We start from the raw sequence: 26,367 nt of genomic DNA, 5'->3' as shown, positions 1-26,367 counted from the left end.
ATAGGTAACTGCTTTCAAATTCTATTTTAAATCTATCCTATGCCTTACCCATTTCCCCATCAGTTCTTGCTCCACTATCTTGCCTATACTATTAATCGTCCCTAATCTATCCTACCCCTAAAGTTATTAATGAAAGTATAAATCTGTTCCTGTTACTCCTCTTTTAGAAATCTCTCATGATTGTCAGTAACTTTCAAGGTAAAATTCAAACATTTTTACATTATTGCAACCTGGGCACAATTTAGCTTTTCAGTTTCATCCTCCATGACTCCTTCAACATATTCTTTAAATTTGTTTATACCAAACGACTTCCCTTTTTCCAACCATGCCTTGCACTTCACGCCTTTTACATGCTCCCTCCATTCTTCACCTGAACCATCTTTGCCACATATCTCTCCTTAGAAAGATCATTTTTTAATATTAAGGGACAATTGTTACATCTTCTCTAGAATCTTCCCAGATACTTTCCCCAATATAATTAGTTGTTCACTCATTTGTCTTCCCTCAGTACTTTAAATATAACGGTGGTAGAGTAAAAGCTTAATGCATTACATTGTGTTATAGGTGATTGGATGTGTTTTTACCTCCTCTATCAGACTGTGACCTTCCTTAGGAAAAAGAATCCTGTTTTAGTCATCTTTCATTCCCAGAGCTTTGACATGCTAAATGAGTCATAGTAGAAACTCAATCAATGTTTGTTAAGTAAATGAATAAACAAATAGGTGAAAGTTAGAATGTACTATCCTTCTCTTCTTTCTTTATTCATTTCCTCAACAATAAATTGAGGAAATTTAAAATTCATGAGGTCCTATTTAATTTGGCCACAAGGACCTATTTATTTTATTTTCAGATTGTCTCCTAAACCCATAATCTTCACTCTCTCATATTTCCCATTCCTTTGCTGGAACCATTGGCTGTAAAGGAGTACAAAATTGTATATGATCGCAACGAAAAAATGATTTTCAATATTGTTTAACTCTGTATGGGAGTTAGGTCAGAGAGGCAAAGGGTCAATGCCTTAACACTGACACATAGGTGGGTCCATAGTTAGCTGCCAAAACTAAAAAAAGAATAAAATAACCATTAGAATGTCAGAATAATATTTTTGTGGCCCATAGAAGTTCTGGATTATTCAGTAACTCAATAAGCAATTGTAGTTTATGTTTAGTTATTCTAACATATTTAAGTTTCTTTATTTCCCTATCTAAGTTGACAATATTATGATTCATTTAGAAACTATCAAAAACCATCTTTTTGATCATACTTCAAGCCAAATCAATTGACTTGCCACACTTTAAAAACTTAACATTTGACAGTTCATCATAATTCTTTGTGTGTTTTTGTAAATTTGTGTGTGTGTCTAAGACCTTTAAATACATTGTGTATTGACAAAAATAAAGTCATATGCTGGGTGTGATGGCTCATAGGTATAATCCCAGCACTTCAGGAGGCTGAGGTAGGAGGATTGCTTGATGCCAGGAGTTCCAAACCTGCCTGGGCAACAAACATAGCAAGACCTCATCTCTACAAAAATATATTTTAATTAGCTGGGCATGGTGGCACACACTTGTAGTTCTAGCTACTTGGTAGGCTTGGAGGACCCCTTGTACCCAGGAGTTGGAGGCTGCAGTGAGCTATGATCACGTCACTCCACTCCAGCCTGCGCAACAGAGCAAAACCGTGTCTCTAAAACTAAGAAAGAAAATAAAGTCACCAATACTTAAATAAAGGCAAATCCTTGCATACTCTACATATTTTTTTTAGAAATTAGAAGATTTTAAATGATGCATAGGAAATATCTAATCTCATGGCTTTAAATAATGGAATTAAATTTCTGTCTCAAGTGAGAGATAATTTCCCCATAATTACACAGTTAGTGTACACACTGAAATCCAGCTGGCCCATCCACTACATACTCAAACTGTTGGACTCATTGAATAATGGACTGTTGCAATTGGTACTAAAGACACACAAACACAAAAAAAGAGCATTTATGTAAAGCAGATTTAAAATAGACTTTTCATCAAAATGCCACACTCATTTCTAAAGTTTCCCAAAAGAGTTAATTGTCTACCTTTAATTAATTAAGAAAATGAAAGAGAAATTGTTCGACTGACTTAACCTATCTAAGTAGTCAATAAACAAAAAATAAAATCCTGATCATGCAAAACAATATCCATTTATTCAACCAAAAATTTGCTTGATATTTTTAAACTTGTTTTAAATAGCATTTTCTGTTTACATAGTATTATATTATCATAGTTCCAATCTACATTTCTGAACTGTTGAAGAAAAATATAAGAACAGTCATATTTCCTATGTAATATTCTCCTTCATTTTGTATAGAATTCTAGGTGTAAAATTCTATGTATAATTTCTGCTTCCAACTATGACTGAACAACTGGCACTGGATTAACTATCCAGCTTGAAACAACTATAAAACCTTGCAAAATATATGAAGCATCAAAGTGAGATGTTTGACAACAGGTAGCAGAGAACTGTAACCTGTGACATTAGGGTAAGTCATGAGGTGAGTCCCACGATCACCTGTAGTTCAGTCTAGAGGCACCTTCCAAATCACTGCACAAAGATGTGGAGCCCCAGCAGAGCACAGCAGTTTCCTTTTTGTGCAAACTGACAAAGCACTTTGTAAAATCTATATGAAAATACAAAGAACTCAAAATAGCCAAAACTATCTTGAAAAATAAGAACAAAATTGGAGTATTCACATTACCTGATTTCAAAACTTATTCTAAAAGTTACAGTATCCAAGACACAGTAATGTTGCATAAGGATAGGCTAATAGGTCAATGAAATAGAATTAAGATTCCAGAAATAGACAACAATTATATAGTCACTTTTTACAAAGACACCAAAAGGAAAGTCATTTCAACAAAAGGTATTGGAACAACTGAACATCCAAATGAGGGGAAAAAACAACTTCAAATATGTCTCTCACAATATTCAAAAATAATTTGAAAAAGACCATAGGTTTAAACACAAAAGCTATTATTGAGTTTTAGAAATTATTTAAATATTTTGATAAAATCCTTTTTAAATCTATGTATGGTATATATTTTCTCAAGAGTGTAAATGCCTACTTATTTTCATAATGATGTTTCTTTGATGAGCATAAGTTTTCAACTTTTATGAAGTCTAACTTATCATCTTATCCTTTTATGGTTTGGGCTTTCTATGCCTTGTGTAAGAAATATTTGACCCCAGAATTGCAAAAATATTTTCCTATATTTTCATTACATTATAGAGGCTCAAGACAGATAGCTATGTGTAATGACTACTCTGATATCTTCTTCAGAGGGTATTTTTGAAAATGAAGAGTTTATCAAAGGTTGCTGAGAATATTGACCTCCACGTCCAGACCAGACCACATACACAGGGGCACAAAAGATAGTTACAAATGTCAGTTTTCTGTTACTTTAAGTATTATGCTTTAAAGTTTAATCCAAAGGGGAAAATAAACTTTGTAGTATCTTGCTCAATTTCTTTATATACCATGAAATAGGCAATACAGAATATTCAAAATAAAAGTAAAAACAATCAAAAACAAAAAAATGTATTTGACTCACATGGCATTCTGTTGGCAAAGAAAATTGTGTTAAGGTTTATCAAATTTTCCCACCAATATCGTATTTTCAATCCAGTACCATGCTCAAGTTATGGTAGATCCTTATGTTCCTGATGTGTCCTTTATCTAATTATTTAAATTACATTAAAAATGCCCACATCTATTCAGTCATACAAACTATATTTTCTATGAGTTTTAAGGAAAGTATAAACATATACAACTTTATGATCACATCAAATTTCAATCAACTAAGATGTAATCAAAAGTATAATTTCAGTTAATCAAAATGACATGTACTTAAAACCCAAAAAGCCAGGCATGGTGGCTCAAGCCTGTAATCCCAGCACTTTGGGAGGCCAAGACAGGCAGATCACTTGAGGTCATGAGTTTGAGACCAGCCTGGCTGACATGGCAAAACACTGTCTCTACTAAAAATACAGAAATTAGCCAGGCATGGTGGCATAAGCCTGTAGTCCCAGCTACTCGGGAGGCTGAGGCAGGAGAATCGCTTGAACCCAGGAGGTGGAGGTTGCAGTGAGCCAGGGTTGCGCCACTGCACTCAAGCCTTGGCAACAGAGCAAGATGCTGTCGCAAAACACTCACACACACACACACACACACACACACACAAACAATAAAGTATGTATTTTATTTCCCCAATGAAGAGTGTTTATTAATGACTAGTATCCATAAGAAAAGCCTTCTTTAAAATCATAAACACTAAACTGTTACATATACTATTAATTTACACATGCACACTATTACAAGTACTCATTATATGTATAGTATTACATATGTTTACTAGTAAAAGTATGGAAAATTCATTCTGGTTATAGAATAAGGAACAAAAAGTTTGAATTCACTGAACATATACTGTGTGTCTCTTTCAAGTTATGATGTGTTATAGCCTGATTGACACAATAGTGATAGACTAAGGGCACAACTCCATAAGAAACTATAGAAATATGCAGGAGCTTATTCATTCATGTATATCCATCTGGTGGTATATAACCTTTGTATTCTTGATTGCTGACTCAGCAGAAAATTAGAACGTTACTTAAGCCAAATTAGAATCACCATGTGTACCAATCCATAAACTTGGACTGACCTTTGAAATATGATCCAGCTAGTAAGCATCCAGACTTCTATTAGATCTGGGGAACCAAAGATGAATAAGACACAACTTAAACCCTCTAAATGAAATGGCTCTCAAATATTCTGACTGAAACCAATTAAACTGGGACAATGACCCACAGCTAATTTATCTGACATTTGATTTAAAAACAAATTTTGGGAGCATTATGTACTAACATTCTTCAGCAAGAGAGCCACAGATAATTCATTTTACACAGAATCCATTTGCGCTTTTAAGTCTAACTATTGCAATATTATGGATCAAACTTTTTGCTAATGCTCGTATGCATTGCTGCATTCTATAGGATTAATCACTCAAAATTGGTAAATCATTGATAAAATGACATTAAAATATCAATGATTTATAATTTAAACCCCAAAATAGTATTAATTTAAAAACTACAACTAAGTGATGATAAAATGGTAAAAATATCCTTTCTGGAATTACTGAGAATCACAACTAACAATCATGTCTTGGGAAAAATATAATTCTAAGACAATGTAATATGTAATAATAATATCATAAAGTTTATGATACAAATGTCAGTAATCCTTATAAACCTTTTCATAAAATACCCTTTGCGTTTATCCATTTAACAAATTTATTGAGATTCTTACATGTACTAGACACTATACACTATACTCGGTGCTGGGGGTATAATAGCAAAAATATAACAAATACAAATGATCATGCTATCGAGGTACATATGATAAGAAGAAAAATAATCAACCAATCAATCATGAAGAAGTAAGAAATGAAACATTATGAAATTATATATATATATGTAGAGAGAGAGGCTTTATGTATATGTATGCATACATATATATGTATGTAAACACACACACTAAGGGACTTTGGCTTAATCACAGGGTCAGATGAACCCTCCTGAGGAAATGGTCCTTGTGATAAGATGTAAAAGTTAATTGAAGAAGAAGATGGGGCCGGGCACAGTGTCTCAAGCCTGTAATCCCAGCACGTTGAGAGGCTGAGGCAGGCAAATGACTTGAGGCCAGGAGTCTAAGACCAGCCTGCCCAATATGGCAAAACCCTGTCTCTACTAAAAGTACAAAAATTAGCTTGGCATGGTGGCACACGCCTGTAGTCCCAGCTACTTGGGAGGCTGAAGCACGAGAATTCCTTGAACCCAGGAGGCACAGGTTGCAGTGAGCCGAGATTGCACTACTGCACTCCAGTCTGGGCGACAAAGCAAGACTCTGTCAAAAAATAAATAAATAAATAAAAGAAAGGAAAAGAAAAAAGGTTACATTCACTTAGAACATCAGAAAGAGCATGTGCAATATCTGGGGTAGAGCCACCTTGGGGAACACAATAAAGTCAAGGAAAGCCTGCATGGCTGCAGGAGGCAGTGAGAGGCAAAGCACAGTGTAGGATGAGAATGGAAAACTGGGTTAGAAAGACAATATGCAAGGTTTGCAGGCTTTTAAAGGATTAATATCTAACAAAATGAAGTGTTTCAATTTAGCATTTAGTTGACAGAATATCCTGGTGAGATTGTGAGTAAGCTAGAGGAGAAATTAGCACCTACAAGAAATGCTTTGTGTCTCCCTTTTGGGGAGATGGTAAGTATATTTTTATGTTTAAGATATAGTTGCATTATGCTGCATGACATAGTTATTATTGTCTAAATGTGTATAGTTCAAATTTGGATGATGTGGACTCTGCTAGATAATGTGTGTTGATACCCAATGGAATAATATATAATCCCAAGGGCCATATAAATATAATACATATTGCATGTTTTAAAATATACATTGATGGTGTCATGATGTGATCAAAGATATTCAAAGTCATCTTTGCCTTTCTAAGTAAATACTTCCCTGTAACACAAGAATTAAGAGCCTAAAAACTGTATTTGCCAGACATTCTTGCAAGAAATTTTGTGGCTTAAATTCTGTCAACAAGATGCACTCTCATAAAATGTGGAAGTTTGGAAAGAAAGAGAAGTATTGTCCACCTCCAAAAGCAATGCATAAATGATGTCTTAAACTATGAACAAGACTTGAGAGCAGGTAGCTTATTTCGGAGTTCATTCAGAAGCAGAAGAGAGTGGAAAAGTGACACAAGGAAGGGAAGAAAGACAATAAAAGGACATTGACAAATGGATTACAGCTGTAGTCAACTGAGGCTCAATCCTGCTGGAAACCCTTGGAGGGATTATACAGAATATACTTCAGAATTGTTCCACTGAGGGTAAGGAGTTGCCATGTTCATCCACCAACTTCTGATCCTCAGTGGTTGAAGGTTGCTCCTGGGGCATTCACTTTCTGACACTCATGTTCTGACTTACATGCAGCATGTCTATACAGTCAGATAAAGCCCTCAGACAGACAGACATAGCTTCTGAATGCATAGGAATTGATCCCACAAAGCTTCAAGGGGTATTTTAGAGGGACCAAGATCTATAATGAGTACAGAGCTCTTAGGACTCACTTCAGCCCTGCAGAAGTTGAGATCATTGGCATTAACTTTGTGATTCCTGCATTTCTGGGTTTTCTAAATACCAGAGCACTTTCTTCTGATGTTTCCTGCCTCTGATTTCCAACCATGTTGTGTCTAATTTCCTGTATTAAATACCTTCTACCTAAAGTGGTTTCTGTTTTCCTGACCATACTAGCTGATATGGGCAGGATAGGAATAAAGATGTGGAGATACTCAAGAAATATTTAATACCGGCCGGGCGCGGTGGCTCACGCCTGTAATCCCAGCACTTTGGGAGGCCGAGGCGGGCGGATCACAAGGTCAGGAGACCGAGACCATGGTGAAACCCCGTCTCTACCAAAAATACAAAAAATTAGCCGGGCGCGGTGGCGGGCGCCTGTAGTCCCAGCTACTCAGGAGGCTGAGGCAGGAGAATGGCGTAAACCCGGGAGGCGGAGCTTGCAGTGAGCCGAGATCGCGCCACTGCACTCCAGCCTGGGCGACAGAGCGAGACTCTGCCTCAAAAAAAAAAAAAAAAAAAAAAAAAAAGAAATATTTAATACCTAAAAATATCACCTCAATCAATAATTACATGAGGGAAAGGTGAAAGAGGAAAAATCTATAATGTTTAACTAAAGTAGAATAGAAGAAATACATTTGTTCATATTAGAGTGGGGGCAAGGTGAGGGAAACAACTATTTATCAGATATGTAGAGTCTGATGAAACTTCAAAACACTTAAATGGGAATTATGGCCGGGCGCGGTGGCTCAAGCCTGTAATCCCAGCACTTTGGGAGGCCGAGACGGGAGGATCACAAGGTCAGGAGATCGAGACCATCCTGGCTAACACGGTGAAACCCCGTCTCTACTAAAAAAAATACAAAAAACTAGCCGGGCTAGGTGGCGGGCGCCTGTAGTCCCAGCTACTGGGGAGGCTGAGGCAGGAGAATGGCGTAAACCTGGGAGGCGGAGCTTGCAGTGAGCTGAGATCCGGCCACTGCACTCCAGCCTGGGCGGCAGAGCGAGACTCCGTCTCAAAAAAAAAAAAAAAAAATGGGAATTATATTTAGGAGGCAGTTTGATAGATGTATGAATCTGCATTTCAGAAGAGATGTTGGGTTGGTGTCATAGATTTAGAAATCTGAGTTCCAACAATATTTGAAACTAGGTAAGATTTCCTATGAAGACTATTTAAAACAAGAATAGATACAAAAAATTGAAGGCACAAGTGAGGGAGTGCCTGGGGAGAAAATTGATGAACTGTTAGTAAAACGTAAAAAAAAAAAAAGAAAAGAAAAGAAGCCAAGGAAAAAGAAAATTTCAAGACTGACCACAGTATCAAATAGAGCAGATCTGGGGGGAAAAAAAAAAAAAAAAAAAAAAAAAACACACAGAGCGAGAGAGAGATTCTAAAGTATCCTTTGAAATGGACAACGGTTAGATCATTGGTAATTGAAGCAAAAGCATTCTTAGCGGTATAATTGGAACAATGCTTGACAGAAATAGGTTGAAATTTTTAAATTTAGCTGTAACAGCAAGAGAACAGGGAAGTAACTAGAAAAAATACACATATGTGTAAATATATGTATTATGAGTTCTATAACAAATTTTTACGTTATTCACTTACCTATCTGTACATTCAACTTCATAAAAACACTATAAATACAAATACTTATTAACTTTTTAAATATTTATTCAAGATTGTTTCAGGATTTTTTGAAGACTTTGTTATTTATTTTACAAAAGAATCATTTTGTCTTCATTTATATCTGGGTAGTCATTTTAAATGTATAAGTTTTCCTTACATTTAAGCAATATTAAATAAAAGTTTGTTCTTTCTTACATACTCTAATTATTTAGCTTCTATGCTACTTCCATGTTGAAAGTGATAAAGCTTTTAATACACGAGAGCTGCCTCCTAGAAGCTCAGAAATGCTTGTGTTAATTGAGAATTTGTCAGTATGTTACCCCTGGATGCACGTGGATAAATCATACTGGTATTAGTAGGATTACAATAATGCAATGCAATAAGGCTTTACAGCTCTTTATTTTTAACACAATTTATGGCTTGTGGCACACAATACTACTTAAAATGTGAATTTAGAAAATCCTACGCTAAGCACACTGGAAGCAGCACTTTTTTCCTGTTTTAGAATTTACATCTGCAGTACTCAAAAAATTCCATGGGACTGTCATCAATAAATAGTACTAGATTATATGCTAAACACCAGAGATACAAGGATAAGAGAGATATGCCTTAGGACTTTTTTTTCAAACCACAGCTTGACACCAATTAGAGATTTGTTAAATCAGTATTTTATATTGCACTGATGTTTCTAATGGGATGGAAAGGATGGAATGACACGGAATGGCATGGAAAATATTTGCTTTTACAAGCAAATATTACTTATTTTACATTACTTATTACAAATATAAATATTATTTCATGAAATTGAATTTCAGTTTTATATATTACTCACATAAGGATGTGTATGGTGATAGACATGCAAATAGAGCATTTCAAAGTAATAATATAAGTGCCATGATAAAAGGATATTCTAGTCATATATTAACTAGAGAAAAGGGATTTAACCCAGCCTGCAGAGACACAGGAATCTTTAAGAAGGAAATAAATGCAGTATTTACCAGTTATACTAATCATTATCAGGTTATTCATTAAATAAAATCCTAAATGTATTGTGGAAGAACAATTTGAAGTGGTGCTATTGGAAATATTTTTATGCCTTATAAAATTCTGTAAAATACTGCTTAGGTATTAAGACTTCACAAGCTACAATGGCATGTCCATTAACCCCACTGAAAAATAGTTATAGCCAGTTACGGTGGCTTGTGCCTATAAATCTTAACACTGGGAGGCTGAGGTGGGAGGATGGCTTGAGACCAGGAGTTCAAGACCACCCTGGGCAACATAGTGAGATCCTATCTATCAAAAATAAAATAAAATTAGCAAGGCATGGTGGCTCAAGCCTGTAGTCTCTACTACTCAAGAGGCTAAGGCAGAGGATCGCCTTGAGCCCAGGAGTTTAAGGCTGCAATGAGCTATGATCACAGCCCAGATGACAGATCAAGACTTTTTCTCTAAAAAAGAAAAGAAAATTCAACAAAATACTAATATAATAATTTTTCCACAATTTTTGTTTTACAGTTCACTTTTCTTTTTTTTCTTTTTTTTCTTTTTTTGAGACAGAGTCTCTTTGTCGCCCAGGCTGGAGTACAGTGGCACGATCTCAGCTCAATGCAACCTCCACCTCCCGGGGTCAAGCGATTCTTCTGCCTCAGCCTCCCAAGTAGCTGGGATTGCACCTGGCTAATTTTTGTACTTTTAGTAGAGACGGCATTTCACCATGTTGGCCAGGCTGGTCTCAAACTCCTAGCCTTGGGTGATCACCCATCTCAGCCTCCCAAAGTGTTGGGATTACAGGCATGAGCCACCACACCCAGACTAGAGTATACTTTTCAATTTATAGTTACAAATATGTCTTGAAAGAAATAATACGTGACTCCTATTTGGATTTTTTTCAAATTAACTTTTTTACTATTTAAAGTTGGTAGCTCCATATTACGAAGAGGAAGCATAAATACTGAATGCAGCATACATATTTGAAACATTCACATTAGGCTTCAGAACATTTTCACCAATGTTCTGTGGAACAATGGACATATTCTATGTTTAATGGACACACTCACCTTGATTCTGTCTTTGATTTTTTTTACAATTCTGCAAGGCCTCTAAGTAATGGAATGTTACAGGTTTCAATAACCAGTTACATGGTGATGATTCCCAAGTCTATATTCAGCTCCAGGTCTGTATTTTCCAGCACTGAACAGCTCCTTTTGTATATTTCACAAATAACTCAAAATCAGCCATCTTCTAAATAAATTTATTATTTTATACCAAAAATAAGATTCCCTATGTACAGTAGAGTACATAACCAACTAAGCAGTTAGTAGCACCATCATCTAACTAGTCACTTGAGCAAGAAAGCTAGTAGTTATCTGAGATTCCTTCCTCTCCGTTATATTACCATTTTCAATTAATTAATAAGACTAGAGGATTTTCCAAACTCAGTTTACCACTCCCTCTTCTTTATTCACCTTCCACTGCTTTAGTTCAACTCATCACTTACACAAATTTAGTATCCTCCCTACCTCCCATCTTTTTCTCTAACTCAACCTCTTCTCTGCTGTCAGAGTAATGTTTCTATAACAGAAATTAAACTACGTCATTCATCTACTTAAAATTCTGTAATGGTTCCTTATTTCTCATAAAATAAGATCCCTAGTATATAAGGCCCTTCTACTACCTACTATCTTGTCCTCAAAGACAGTAATTCTATCTTAACATCATTAAACTGCAGCCCAACTGTTTAACAAGCTTACTGTTAAGTAAGCCCGACTCCTTAACAAGCTTACTGTTGGTACCTGCTTTCTAGCCACAACTCCCACAACCCTTTCTGTCTCACATGATGCACATCATTTTCTAGCAGGACTAAATCATCTGCCAGTGCCAGAGGACATAAATCTATCTCAAGGTGTGAGATTTTCACAGGCTGGTCCTTTTCCTGCTATTATAGGTGTCTTTTTACAATCCATGCTCCAAGACAGTAAAATGTTTCTACATGGTTTCATCCTTTTTTTCCTATATTTTTTGGATTTTTTCCAAAATTTCCAACTTTTCAAGACAAAATTAACTGTCGCCTCTTCTGTATTCCTGTTGCCCTTTGTAGATTTATTATATTTATTAGAAGTATTTTATTAACATATAGTTTTCATTTGATTATTAAAACACTTATAATATTGCTGTAACTACTCAGGTTTTTAACACCAACCCTAGATATTGAATCTTCAAAGTTCAGGGTTCTATTCATTTTTATATTTCCAGCAGCCATCACAGTCTGGCTCCCAGGAAGTGAATTTAATAAAGGTCTGTTGAATAAATATATCAACATGAGACAAAAATAGTATCATTAAGTGATTGGTTGTTATTTTAAACGTTCTCCTCTGAAAAGACATTATGATTAGGGTGTGTGATCATTTGGCTACATCCAACTTAATCTTGGAGATGATCATTGTTGTCACATGTTTATATGCAATCAAAACATTACAGTTATTAGGTTGCTTTTGTCTTTTCCATATCGGAGAGACAAATTTCAAGGTCGTCAGGATTTTTTTTGTACACCACACCATGCACTTTGCAGCATGGAATATTCTTTTTCAATCCCTAAGAGCAAGGGGTAAGGAGGTGGATATAAGAAAGGCTAATTTGGTATGAATGGATTTTGGGACAATTATGCCTCTCTCCATGGCTTGGTTAACAGAACCCTCAACATTTTGCTCATGATCCATTTATCAGACTGTAATTTCTAGTATTCACTTTCTTCCTTCATGAAAATCCAAACTGTTTATCTTTAGTTGCTTACCTTAAAAATAAAAGTTGCTCAGGCTGGGCATGGTGGCACACTCCTTTTTTGGAGGAGCATTTTGGGAGGCAAGGTGGGCAGACTGCTTGAGCCCAGGAGTTTGAGACCAGCCTGGGAAACATGGAGAAACCCCATCTCTACCAAAAAAAAAAAATACAAAAGTTAGCCTGGTGGCATGCATCTGTGATCCCAGCTACTCAGAAGCCTGATGTGGAAGAAACACCTGAGCCTGGGAAATCGAGGCTGCAGTGAATCGTGACCGCTCCACTGCACCCCCAGCCTGGGTGATGGAGTAAGACCCTATCCCTAAATAAATAAATAAATCAAAAATTTTTTAAGTTGCTAATCAAATAGGATTGGACCACAAACCCATGAGTGAGCCCCGCTAGCATTAAGTAGACCCAACCAGCCTACCCATACATTCGTAAGCAAAAAATCAGTACATGTTTTTTGTCATTGCTATTTTGTGATTGCTTATTTCATAGCATTATTGTGGCAATGGATAGCTGAAACAGAATCCTAGTTCAGAAAGTCTCCAGTTAAAATATACCAGTAACAGGTAGTTGTGAGAGTTTGCCAGTCCTTTAGTATCCATTTATAGCAATCTCTGGAGAGATGTAGATTTGCCTTATCTTCTCCCACTGATGGGAGACCAGGCACAGTAGGCAGTATAAAAAGAAGTAGACCTGAATGTCTGGAAAGCAAGGTTTTAGCTGTGGTTGTACTACTAGGTCATAGGGGCCTTCGACAAGTTAAAATAAGATAATATTAAGATTACAGTTGTTCCCAAATCTGACTATAAAAGTACTGGAGAAATTTTCCTGTGACATTATTTTTGACATAAATTCCCAGTAGTTCAGAAGTGGTACTAGAAAAAAACTTTTAAAAATTGGTTATCTGCAAGATTAGGGGTCTCAAATCGTCAGCTGTATTTGCAAGTTATTTGTATGGGTCATTCCAGATTATTTTTTATCACTCTTTTCTTTAGTGAGCTATTGGTATGAACAAACTTACTTAGAAAATAAGTGGTGCATTAACACCAAAAAATGAATAAAGCCCCTCTCTAATGATGAATTAACCACTCCAATGTGAAAACGTCTATGTATTTTCTTTCTTTTTTTTTTTTTTTTTTCTGAGACGGAGTCTCGCTCTGTCGCCCGGGCTGGAGTGCAGTGGCCGGATCTCAGCTCACTGCAAGCTCCGCCTCCCGGATTCACGCCATTCTCCTGCCTCAGCCTCCCGAGTAGCTGGGACTACAGGCGCCCGCCACCTCGCCCGGCTAGCTTTTTATATTTTTTAGTAGAGACGGGGTTTCACCGTGTTCGCCAGGATGGTCTCGATCTCCTGACCTCGTGATCCTCCCGTCTCGGCCTCCCAAAGTGCTGGGATTACAGGCTTGAGCCACCGCGCCCGGCGAAAACGTCTATGTATTTTCTAAGTAAAATGGTGTTTACAATCTACAGTCTGGTTGTGGTAAGCAGAATTCTAAGATTTCAGGTCCCTGGTATATACACACACTTCTCATTCAATCAAACACTAACCTAGGTACTAGTGTGAAAGCATTATATAGATGTAATTAAGCTCCCAAATCAGTTGACCTTAAAGTAGAAAGATTACAATCGCAGAGTCTGGCCTAATCACATGAGTCCTAAAAGGGAAACAGGTTCTTCCTGATAAAAGAGATTCAAAGCATCAGAGGACTCCATGTCAGGGAGATTATCTAATGCTGGCTTTGAATATACAGGAGGCCACAGGGCAAAGAATGCAGGTGGCCTCTAGGAGTGGAGAGCAGCCCCTAGATGACTGTCAGCAAGGAAATGTGGACCTCAGTACTACAACCACAAGAAATTAAATTTTGCCACAACCACATGAGCTCCAGACAAGAAGACAACCAAGACAACATCTTGATTTTAGCTTTCTGGGACCTACAGCTAAGCGGTGGTCAGACTTCTGACCTATAGAAGTATGGGAAAATGGCTGTTTCTTTAAGCAGTAAAGTTTGTGGAAATTTGTTGTACAACATTACAAACCTAACACACTAATATAAAGGGTTCTGTATTTGAATTTTGGAATTTAGGAAAGCTGAGTTCCTGGGCCCGTTACTGTAATTGATTAGATAGCCTAAAACAAGACAGTGGCTTTCCTTAATGTCTTCCCTTAGCCTGAAGAATCCCATAACAAAGCAGCTTAATATTACACAATGTAATATATTCAGAATTTAAATACCTCCTTAAAACAAATGTAGAAATAAAATATTCACTTTATTTGCTTTTCTTTTCTTACATTGTGAAGAATCCCTCCTATCTATCATAAAAATGACTTGATTTTAATTAGGAGTTTAACAAAAAAAGTAACTATGATATTCCAAAAAAAAAACTCAGTCATCAGTTCTGACAAACACTCTATTAATAAATGTTATTAATATTTTATGTATTTAATTTTAATGCTTCTGAAATAATTATTGATATTACAATTTATTCTTTAAGTCTACTATTCTATAAGTAAATCTAGGTAAATCTTCTGGCAGAAACCACGGCTCTGAACTCAGTGGAAAAAAAGGAGAGAGAGAAATCTATTCAGTTTACCTTGTAAAATACTCTGAGCAATCTCTTTAAAGCACACATACAAAAATTAGAATTCAGAATTTAGCAATTTAGAATTTCAGTGATTTTCATTTAGAATTTCAGCAATTTTCATTCTTTTAATAATTGCTTCAGTGTTGAAGTTATTAAAATAAAGTACCTGCATTTGCCATGATGAAGTATCAACACAAGTCATTTGTTTTACAAAAGGTATTGGCTGCCATCTCTTGGACTGTGTGAGCATTGTGCTTCAAAAAGAATAAACAAATTAAACCCTCGGCCTTTGCAAAAATTTCTTCACAAAAGAAATCCAAAAAACATGTAAACAGTTGAGCAGCAAACAAATATTAATTGCATGTATTTGATTATTTCACTTAGAAATATGACTTACGTATGTGGTTAGTTTTTCTTGGATGTGTTTTTGAAAGCTTTATTCAAACAGAAGGCAAATAAATGTATACATTATCCTAATTTAAGATTTTATGTTTTTACTTAAAATATTATTTGCACACTTTCACTTAATGATTTTTCCATCTTCTTCTATAGTTATGGCTACAACACTAGTCACTTCTCTCTTTAATATATAAGTTAAGATGCCAAGTCTGATTCCTTTCTTCTGAACCTAATTGACAGTACAAATCCTTCAGAGATAAATAATTGTGGTTTCTCACTAGAATCGAGTTTATTATTATCTTACACACCATGTGGTTGAAACTAATAGGACAAAGAGAAAGCTTAATTATTGATATAATTATTGATATAAAACTAAACTATACTCATTTTATGGAAGTTAGCGATAAAAACTCACATTTCAATCTTCTCTCCATTCATGATTCATTCTGTATGGCATCTGTACATACTTTCTTAAATTTTATAAACTGACGATTTTCTAAAAGAAGAAATTATTTGAGAAGACTCAGTCTCTAAATTATACTTAATTTTACCTAGAAGATACCTAACGTGAAAGACTATAAAAGTTAAAACCAAAAAATATTAAAAACAAAGGCAGTTTTTCTGTCATATAAAAGGAAATTGCATCACAACCTACAAATAAGCAAATGTAAATTAATAACTGTGATTAAATGCAAACATCATACTCCCATCAGAGCTCACTGTGTATGTAAGAAGTAGAAACCTCCCTTGGCAATCAGTAGATTGCAATAACAGTGTGCAGTTTTGTAACAGAACATTTTGTTACTTTTTAAACCTTTGGGTTTCTATTTTTAGTATATTCTATTAAACAATTTGAGATGGTAAAAAGAAAACCATTTAACTGCTTCCGAGGTTATGAAAACTCCTTGGGTATCTGAAACGATCTAACTTTAAAATAATTATTATTATGTTGTTAAGTATTGAGTGCTCATGTAATTCACAATTATTTGCCTTCTCACCAGGCAGATCATCTAGGATGAAATTACAGAAAAATTAAGGAATGGTGTATCAGATATACAAGTAGTTTTGCATTCAAATTTGATTATTTAAGTAGTAAACTTCACATTGCTTAATTTCTTAATTATCCAGGAAAAAATTTTAAGTGAAATACCAAATATGTGGAAAGTAGAAAATATGTGAATACAAAGAGAATCCTAACTCTTGTCACGAAGAGAAGAACGGGGTTGATGTGCTGCTTTAGAGCTGTAAATTTGTTGTGACACCTGGTGGATATTGTTGAAAAGGCACGTGATACAGTAAAAGAAACTACTGACAGAGTAAACAGATAACCTACAGAATGGGAGAAAATATTTGCAACCTAAGCATCTTACAAATCTATAAGTAACTTATAAATAACTTAAAACAAATTTAGAAGAGAAAAATAACCCCTTAAAAAGTGGGCAAAGGACATGAAAAGACACTTCTCAAAAGAAAACATACACGCAGCCAACAAGCATATGAAGAAAAGCTCAACATCACTGGTCATTAGAGAAATACAAATCAAAACCACAATGAGGTATCATCTCACACCAGTCAGATGGCTATTACTCAAAAGTCAAAAAATAACAGGTGCTGGCAAAGTTGTGGAGAAAAGGGAACACTTATTACACTGTTGGAGGAAGTGTGAATTAATTCAAACATTGTGGAAAACAGTATGGCAATTCCTTAAAAGCTAAAAGGAGAACTACCATTCCACCTAGCAATCCCGTTACTGGGTATATGCCAGAGGAATATAAATCATTCTATCATAAAGACACATGCTCATTAATGTTCACTGCAGTGCTATTCACAATAGCAAAGATGTGTAATCAACCTAAATGCCCATCAATAACAGATTGGATAAAGAAAATATGATACATATACACCTTGGAATACTATGTAGCCATAAAAAAAAAATGAGATAATGTCTTTTGGGAAAAATAGATGGAGCTGGAGGCTATTATCCTTGGCAAACTAACGCAGAAACAGAAAACCAAATACTGCATGTTCTCCATTATAAGTGGGAGCTAAATAATAAGGACTTATGAACACAAAAAAGGAAACAACAGACACTGGAGTCTACCTGACAGGACAGGGTGGGAGAAGGGGGAGACGCAGAAAAGATAACTACTGGGTATTGGCTTAATACCTGAGTGATGAAGTAATATGCACAACAAACCCCTGTGACACGTTTACCTATATAACAAACCTTCACTTGTACCCCAAAACCCAAAATAAAAGTTAAAAAACAAAAAAGAGAAAAGGCATGTGATAGCCATGTGCAGTTAAACTCAGCAGCCAAGAGCCCCCTTTGGCTATTGAGCACTTGAGGTGCAGCCAGCCAAAAATGAAGATGTGGTGTTCAAAGACCTTGTATTTTAAAAAAATACATAATATCTAATAATGTTTTATATTGGTTACATGTTGAGATGATAATATTCTGGCTATATTTATTAAATAAAATATATTAAAATTGATTTCACCTGTTGCTTTCTTTTTTTCCTATTTGGCTACTAAAAATTTTAAAGTTACATATATGGGTCACATTTGTGGTTTATATTTCTATTGGAGAGTGCTGTGATAGAATCTAAGGCTTAAATATTATTAAGGTAAAAAATTTCTCAGTGTCTTTGTGAGAATAGGAAAAAAACGTATGTAATATATGATTAACATATGGTAGACAAAATTTTAACATGGCTTCCACTGGTCCACATCCTTTTATACCTCCCCACTGGGGTAGGAGGTTTCTGTGAATAGAATGGGATATCATTCCCTTCAATGAGGGTATATTGTTGGCAAAGGTAAAGGGATTTTTGCAGATGTAATTAAGGTTTCTAATTAGTTGACTTTGAGTTAATCAAAAGGGAGATTATGCTGGATGGGGCCTGGCCTAATCAGATGAATTCTCAAAAGACACTCAAAGCAGCAGCAGACACTCACCTATTGGCCTATAAGAAGCAAACTGCCATGTTGTAGGGAGAGCTACATGGCAAGGAATGTCAGACGGCCTCCAGGATTTGAGGAATCTGTCCTTCAGCTATAAGAAATCAAATTCTGCCAACAACCAGTGAGCTTGGAAGAGGAGGCAGGCCTCAGATGAGGCTGCAGCTCTGTCTGACAGGTTCACTGCAGCGTTGTAAGACCCAGAGCAGGGGCCCAGCTAAGCTGTGCCTGGATTTCTTACCCACAGAAACTGAGAGATAATAAGTGCATGACATTTTAAACTGCTAAGTTTGTGATAATGTTTTGCAACAGTAGAAAACTCATGATTTGAACTTTTTGTAACTTTATTTTTTGTGTTAGAATATCATTGGTTTTTCTTTCTTTTTTCATCTAAGACATATTCATCATAAGAAATCAAAATCAGCAATGAAAACCATAACTTTATTATAGTATATAGTTTACTATGGTATGCATTTTATCATAGCATATATGATGGAAACAGAAATAAAAACAAGGAAATCATATCAAATTTAATATAAACTTCTCAATTGAGCTGTGCTATGTAAATTATAATAGCTTCAACCTAGAGCTCTTTTGAATTTAAAGCAGTGATGCATCTTGTTATTTCTTCTTATTTAGTGCTATTTTGGCACTTAAAGTCAAGTGGCTTCTAATAGTGAAGAGACAAATGGGTACCAGCAAAAGAAAACCAGGACAAGTGAAGAGATAAAGCCAATCCCCGTGAGCTCATATACCTACTTTGGGACCTCTACATAGATCTTCGAATGATCTAAAAATTAATCTAGTATCAGAGATTTCACTCTGCTCCCCTGAATTCCCAAAATTTATACACAGTCTTGACTCAATTTATCAAGTTGAAGATTAGTTCAAAGAGTAGTGATGTACAAAATGTCATGCCCTGTAGCTTTGCCAATGACTCTGGAGATGATGGCTGCAACTCTAGCTCCTTCAGTCAACTTCCTGTTCATCAGATTCACTATAATCTTCCTAGGCTCCTGAGCCTTTGCACTTACAGTTTGCTTTTCCTGGAATACATTTTTCATTGCTTGCACACCTGGAAAAGGCTACTTCTATTGTGAACTTTTCTCACTTCCTTCTGTTGTCTCCTTGTATAGCTTTGGCTTTTTCCCTCCAATTAAGTGTTTCTTCTATTCATTGACACTGACTAGGAGAACAAATGTGGCAACATGGCTTGGTATTCTTGTGATTACCTATACTGACTTCATCAGAGTCAGTGAGAGTGCCATAGGTTTGCAGTACCCAAAAAATTCTCAAATGTGCAGGCTTAAATATACGTATCCATACAAAAAAAAACAAAATCAAAAACTGCTCCTCTCTTTGCTGCTCCTGCTCCTGCTCCTCCTGCTGCTGCTCATCCTCCTCCTCCTCCTTCTTCTTTTGAGACAGAGTCTCACTCCTTCACCCAGGCTGGAGTACAGTGGTGTGATCTCAACTCACTGCAACCTCTGCTTCCCAAGCTCAAGTGATTCTCCTGTCTCAGTATCCTGAGTAGCTGGGATTACAGGCACATGCCACGACACCCGGCTAATTTTTGTGTTTTTGGTAGAGACAGGTTTTCGCCCTGTTGGCCAGGCTGGCCTCAAACTCCTCACCCCAGATGACCCACCTGCCTCGGCCTCCCAAAATGTTGGTAGTATTACAGGCATGAGTCACCTCACCCAGCTGTGTTTCTTCTCTTGACCAGGGATTGCAAAGATGCACACCTAGGCTTCCCTCATTTGCATGTTGTAATTATAGGGTGTTACACCTCTCATTTTTGTTATACCTGCCTGTTTCTGCTGATATTAGATCAATTGATCTGTTTTCTCATATCCTTGCATTTTGGCTTCTTATTTTTGGAAGAGGCCTTTTTTCCCTTAAATTAGTTTTCACTATGTCAACAGATTTCCAAAATACTATAAGATCTAATTTTATATTAAATTAATATCTTGTTACCCTAAGGCAGAGTTAGTTGTTCTTAGCACTATAGTTTCAGAACACTTTGCAAAGTTCTGTTACAGAATTTACCATGTTGTATAGTAACTACTTCATGTCTAGATCTACCATTAAATTAAGAATAGGGGCCACACCTTATTCAACATTGCATCCCTAACCTCTAGCAGGCAATAAAATAAAACAAAATAGAATATACTATCAACTTGAATTAAAACCTCAGGGAGCTTCATCAAAACATTTAAAACAAATCTGCATTATTTCCAGTAGTAAACTTCCTTCCCTCTGCAATAACCTGATTATTTCGTTGGTTGAACTAGATCTACAATGGGGTGGTATGACAAATGGGGAATTGGGGAAGGGGAGGGAGGCCTGGGTGTGAGGTTACAATGTTTCGTGTAGTCTTCCCCCTGCCCTCCACACCCCTATGCCTAATCAACTAACCACTGTCATTGTCTAAGGTTTCAGGGTCAGAACCTCTTAAACAAGTTATTTAAGAAGTTAAGAAGCTGCCAAAAACATGACTTTCTTGCAGGTGAATTTGATGTTTTAGATTATATTTGATGTTTTAGATTATAGAAATTGAAAGTGAGAGTAGGTAAAAAGAATATAGTTCTTAAGGGAAAGGAAAAACTAAGACTATGCTCCTATTTTCCACAGTGAAGGTCATAAGTGTCCTTGAGGTATTTTGGTTAGCTTCACTTCTCATAACTGGCGATATTTATTTTGATAATTACAGTGTAGAAAGGTTTTTTTAAAGGGAACATTTTCTGACTCCTATATTTATCTGAGTTATTATCTTTCTATGAGCTTAGCTATTGTTTGAGCCCATCTCAGTCAAGTTTATTGGCAATTCCAGTCTATTTGCCAACAACTTAAGAAGCATTCATTTTAAACTAAAGTACACCCCAATCCTTAGATGATATCCTGCCTCAGGTTCATAACGCCAAATCAATAGAATCATTCAAATCCAAGGTTAACTCTTATCTTGGAACCAAGCTCATTCCTATTGATTAAACTTTTATTTTTGTCTTATTATGAAGAACAAAAGGACCTTAGAAGTGGTCGCAGAAAGAAAGGTGCAATAAACAATCCATTTATGTCCTTTTGTAACATCAATTAATTCATATAATTTTTCTTTCAATTTTATTCCAAATATAATAGCATGTCTCCTTGTCTATGAGAATTATTTTTTCCCGACTGATGGAAAGTTTTTCAAATACCAGCTATTCAGTGTTGTTAAAAAAATGCTGGGGAAATAAGAGGAATGAGAATAAAACAGACAGGTAGCACATGAAACAGTTATAGCAGATTTCTATAAAATTAGAGGAAAAAAAAGTTTGTGAATGCTTAAATAATTAATCTGTTTTTCTGTATGGAGAGTCCTTAAATGGCTAAAAGCAGATCAATCATTCAATCTGGCAATCCCACTATTGGGCATCTACCCAAAGGAAAAGTCATTATATGAAAAACACACTTGCACACATATGTTTATAGCAGCACAATTCACAATTGCAAAGATATGGAACCAACCTAAATGCCTATCCACTAATGAGTGGATAAAGACAATGTGGTATATATGCACGATGGAATACTACTCAGCCATTAAAAGGAACGAAATAATGTCTTTTGCAACAACTTAGATGGAGCTGTAGGCCATTATTCTAAGTGAAGTAACACAGGACTGGAAACAAAAACCATATGCCCTCACTTATAAGTGGGATCTAAGCTATGAGTAAATAAAGGCATACAGAGTGACATAATGGACTTCAGAGACTCAAAAGTATGAGGGTGGGAAGGGGGCTAGGGATAAAAATCCACACTTTAGGTATAAAGTGCACCACTCTGGTGATGGGTACACTAAAATCTCAGGATTCACCACCATATAGTTCATCCATGTAACAAAAAGCCACTTTGTACTCCAAAAGCTACTGAAAAAAAAAAAAAATGCTGTATACCTTAAGTAAATACAATTTTGTTTTTTAAAAAATCTGTTTTTAAAAGAATTTTAGTTTACAAAACTTGGCACTAGCAAATGCTTGATGTTTTTATTCTTTCTATTTTTTCCTTGTGGACATTTTGATATCCTTTTTATTTTGTCTATGGTGATAAAAGCAAATATACAGGTAACCATAATAATAAAAGATTTATAAGAGCAAAACCAAAGTTTTTCAGAGAAGAAGAAATTCTGACTCAAGACTGCATTATCAACTCTTGCCTGAATTTCCAGCCTTCTGGTCTGCCCTACACATTTTCAGACTCATCAGCCCCTAAAAACACATGAAGCAATTCAAAACTAAAGAAACTAATTAATAAATTTTATTTCACTGGAGAACCCTCACGGATAAAATAGGTATGAATGGTATTTTCAACTATAAACAGGTATGCAAGAAATATCAAATTTATTTTATTTAAATCAAATTAATTCCAACTCCAAGTGTCCATCACACAGGCCAGCAGGAAATTCAACCTAGGTCCTAAGAGGTCACAAGCATCCTTTCACCTTGCATTATCATGTTCTCCTTTGATATCTCATTTTCCAAGGTCACTTAGTCCCTACTATAATTTCAATAGTTGTACCCTCCAAAATTCATGTTGAAATTGAATCCGCAATGTGGCAGTGTTGACAGGTGAGTCCTTTAAGAGGTGAATGTGTCATGAGGGCTCTGCCTTCATAAATACATTAATATATTCATGAATCAATGGGTTAAAAGGTAAATGGATTAATAGGTTATCATGGGATTGGAACTTGTGGCCTTATAAGAAAAGGAAAAAAGACCTGAGCTACAATGTTAGCACATTCAGCATCCTCACCCTGTGTCACTTTGAGCCTCTGCAGAGAGCCCCCACCAGTAAGAAAGCCCTCACTAGATGCAGCCCCTCAACCTTGGACTTTTCAGCCTCCACAACCATAAGAAATAAATTCCTTTTCTTTACAAATTATCCAGTTTCAAGTATTCTGTTATAAGCAACATAAAACAGACTAATACAGTCAGTCCCTAAAGGAAGACAGCTCCGCTCATCCCATGTCAAACTTCAGTGCAGGAATATTTGTCAAAGCAGGGAGTCCCGTTGCCCTGGGCCCAGGAGAAACACAAAGTTAAACCACTCAACTGTCTTGCCAGTTCCTGCGGGTACTGTCGGAGAATACAGCGTGGATCACCACTATTCTTGGTAGTTATAAAGCTCTAGTCTCAGTTTTGGGGAATTTATCTTCCCTCACTCATTTCCATCAAAGGAATTCAGCTTCCTCCTCTATCCTGAATATTTTTCAGAAGCTCTCTCCATTAAACAAAATCCAAGAAGACAAGCTATTAGCAAGTAACATCTCCTTTCTATCAAGTAATAAAACTTTGTCTTGAGAAAGAAGAAAGACAAAATTTTCTACCAGTAATGAAGGGGAGTATAAACATCAGAGGAACAAAATTCAATGTATCAAAAAATGATCATATTTAGTGGTATGTTAACCAACAAGTTCTGTGGGAAAGAGGAAGGAAAAATAACTCTAATTTATAGGATTTGCCTGTTTCCATGTTGTAAATGTTCCCATTGCAGTTGATTTTAAGCTAACCATGTGACATCACTGAGCACAGAGTTGGAAAGAGATGTGCAGTAGCACATAATTATGTAATATTTCTACTACACAGATACAATAGCCATAACCTCAAGAGCATGGATAATGCTGGTATGTATTACCTTTGTTAACAATACAAAACATTTTCTTGTACATTTGAATAATTTAGTTTTTTAATAATGGCTTTTTCATGGCTGGGGCACACAATTTCTGAAAATTTATCAATCCACTTTTATGAACCAATACTAGCTACAAAAAATGTCAAAAGTCAAATGGCAAGCTGCAGTACAACACTGATCTTAACCACACAATGAAAGACCACAAGCATGACTTTGATAAGAACACTTGCTATGCTCTGAATGTCTGCATTCCTCCAAAATACAGACATTTAAACCCCAAGTTGATGGTATTTAGAGGTTGGGCCTTTTGGGCAGTGATTAAGTCATGAGGTCTCTGCCATCATGAATGGGATTAATGCCCTTATAAAAGAGACTTCGCAGAGTTTTCTTGCCCTTCCATCTCTTTTGCAATGTAAGGACATAGCATTGTCTCTTCTGCCATGTGAGGACACAACAACAAGGCACCATCTTGAAAGCAAAGAGCAAATTCTTACCAGAGGCTGGTGCCTTGACCTTGGACTTCCCAGCCTCCAGAACTGTGAGAAATAAATTTCTGTTATAGTCTATTATTTATAAATTACCTGTCTGTGGTGTTTTGTTACAGTAGCAGCAATAGACTAAGACTACCTATGTAATGAAAATTGGCTCTGCCTCTGCAAACAAGGGAAGTAGACCTAAAGTTTTTTTTTCACCTCTTCAGGACAGACAGACAAACCTGGCCTGCTCAAATGAGAACAGTCACCCAGGCTATGAGAGCAACTCATTGCTTACCATTTATAACAGCTGCACTTAAACTTGTTCTCATGACCATTTTTTTCTGAACTCTTAAAAATATTTGGAAACCAAAGAGCTTCTGTTTATGAGAGTTAATCTCTCAATCCTTGCCATATTAGAAATTAATTCTGAAAAGTTTCATTAATATTTATTCATTTTAAAATAACAATAGTAAACCTATTAAATAGGTTGACATGTTTAGTACATTTCTATTTACATAATAGCATATCTTATGAAAAATAACCATATTTTCCAGAAAAATAAAGTAATAAGAAAGGTAGCATTGTTTCACAATTTTTCAAACCTCTTTAATATCTCTCTTAATAGAAAACAGCTGGAAAATGGATTAAGATAGTCTAATAGTCCATGAGGATCTGAATATTGTCCACAACCACTCAAGTGAATTTAGAAGTGGATCTTCCCCTATTCAAGCCTTCAGATAAGATCACAGCCCTCGCAACCCCTTGATTGCAGCCAGAAGTCACAGTAAGCCAAGACCAGATTTCTTTTTTCTTTCTTTTGAGATTTAGTCTTTCTCTGTCATCCAAGCTGGAGTGCAGTGGCGCAATCTTGGCTCACTGCAAGCTCCACCTCCCAGATTCACACCATTATCCTGCCTCAGACTCACGAGTAGCTGGGACTACAGGCATGCGCCACCACGTCCGGCTAATGTATGTGTGTGTGTGTGTGTGTGTGTGTGTGTGTGTGTGTGTGTGTTTAGTAGAGCCTGGGTTTCACCATGTTAGCCAGGATTGTCTCGATCTTCTGACCTCGTGATCCGCCCACCTCGGCCTCCCAAAGTGCTGGGATTACAGGCGTGAGCCACCGCACCCAGCCAAAGACCAGATTTCTAACAGACAAAAAGTATGAAATGATAGATGTTTGTTGTTTTAAACCAATGAGTTTCGGGGAATTTATTACATTGCCATTGAGAACTAATACAAAAGGAATAGTTGCTCAATACTCATTTATTTATTCAATGAATGTATGGATTGAATGTGTGTGTACCAGTTACTATAAGAGGAGAGGAGAAGCAGATGTGACTCTGACATGGGCCCTCTACCCTTGAGGAACCAGTTTGATGAGGGAGATAAATAGGAAAATAGATGGCATACAATACCTATAATGCAAATATAGGAACAAATTATGTGAGACTATAAAAAGGAAAATAACTAACTCTATTTGAGAAGGCTTCACTAACTACCATTTGGAATAAGCTCATAAAGGCTGAGCAGTTTAAGACTCTGGCAAGTGGCACTGATTCAATAGGAGCTGCTACTTCAGGAATCAAACCAAGGAGTCTACATATAATCATTTCTGAACCACCTACATGCAGTTATTAGATAAAGCCATGAGAGGAAATAAGATTTCTTCAGAAAAAAAGCATAT

Source organism: Trachypithecus francoisi, unplaced genomic scaffold (assembly GCF_009764315.1).
Source record: "Trachypithecus francoisi isolate TF-2019V2 unplaced genomic scaffold, Tfra_2.0 Lachesis_group13, whole genome shotgun sequence".
NCBI lineage: Eukaryota > Metazoa > Chordata > Mammalia > Primates > Cercopithecidae > Trachypithecus > Trachypithecus francoisi.
Note: the sequence above shows the minus strand (reverse complement) of the source record.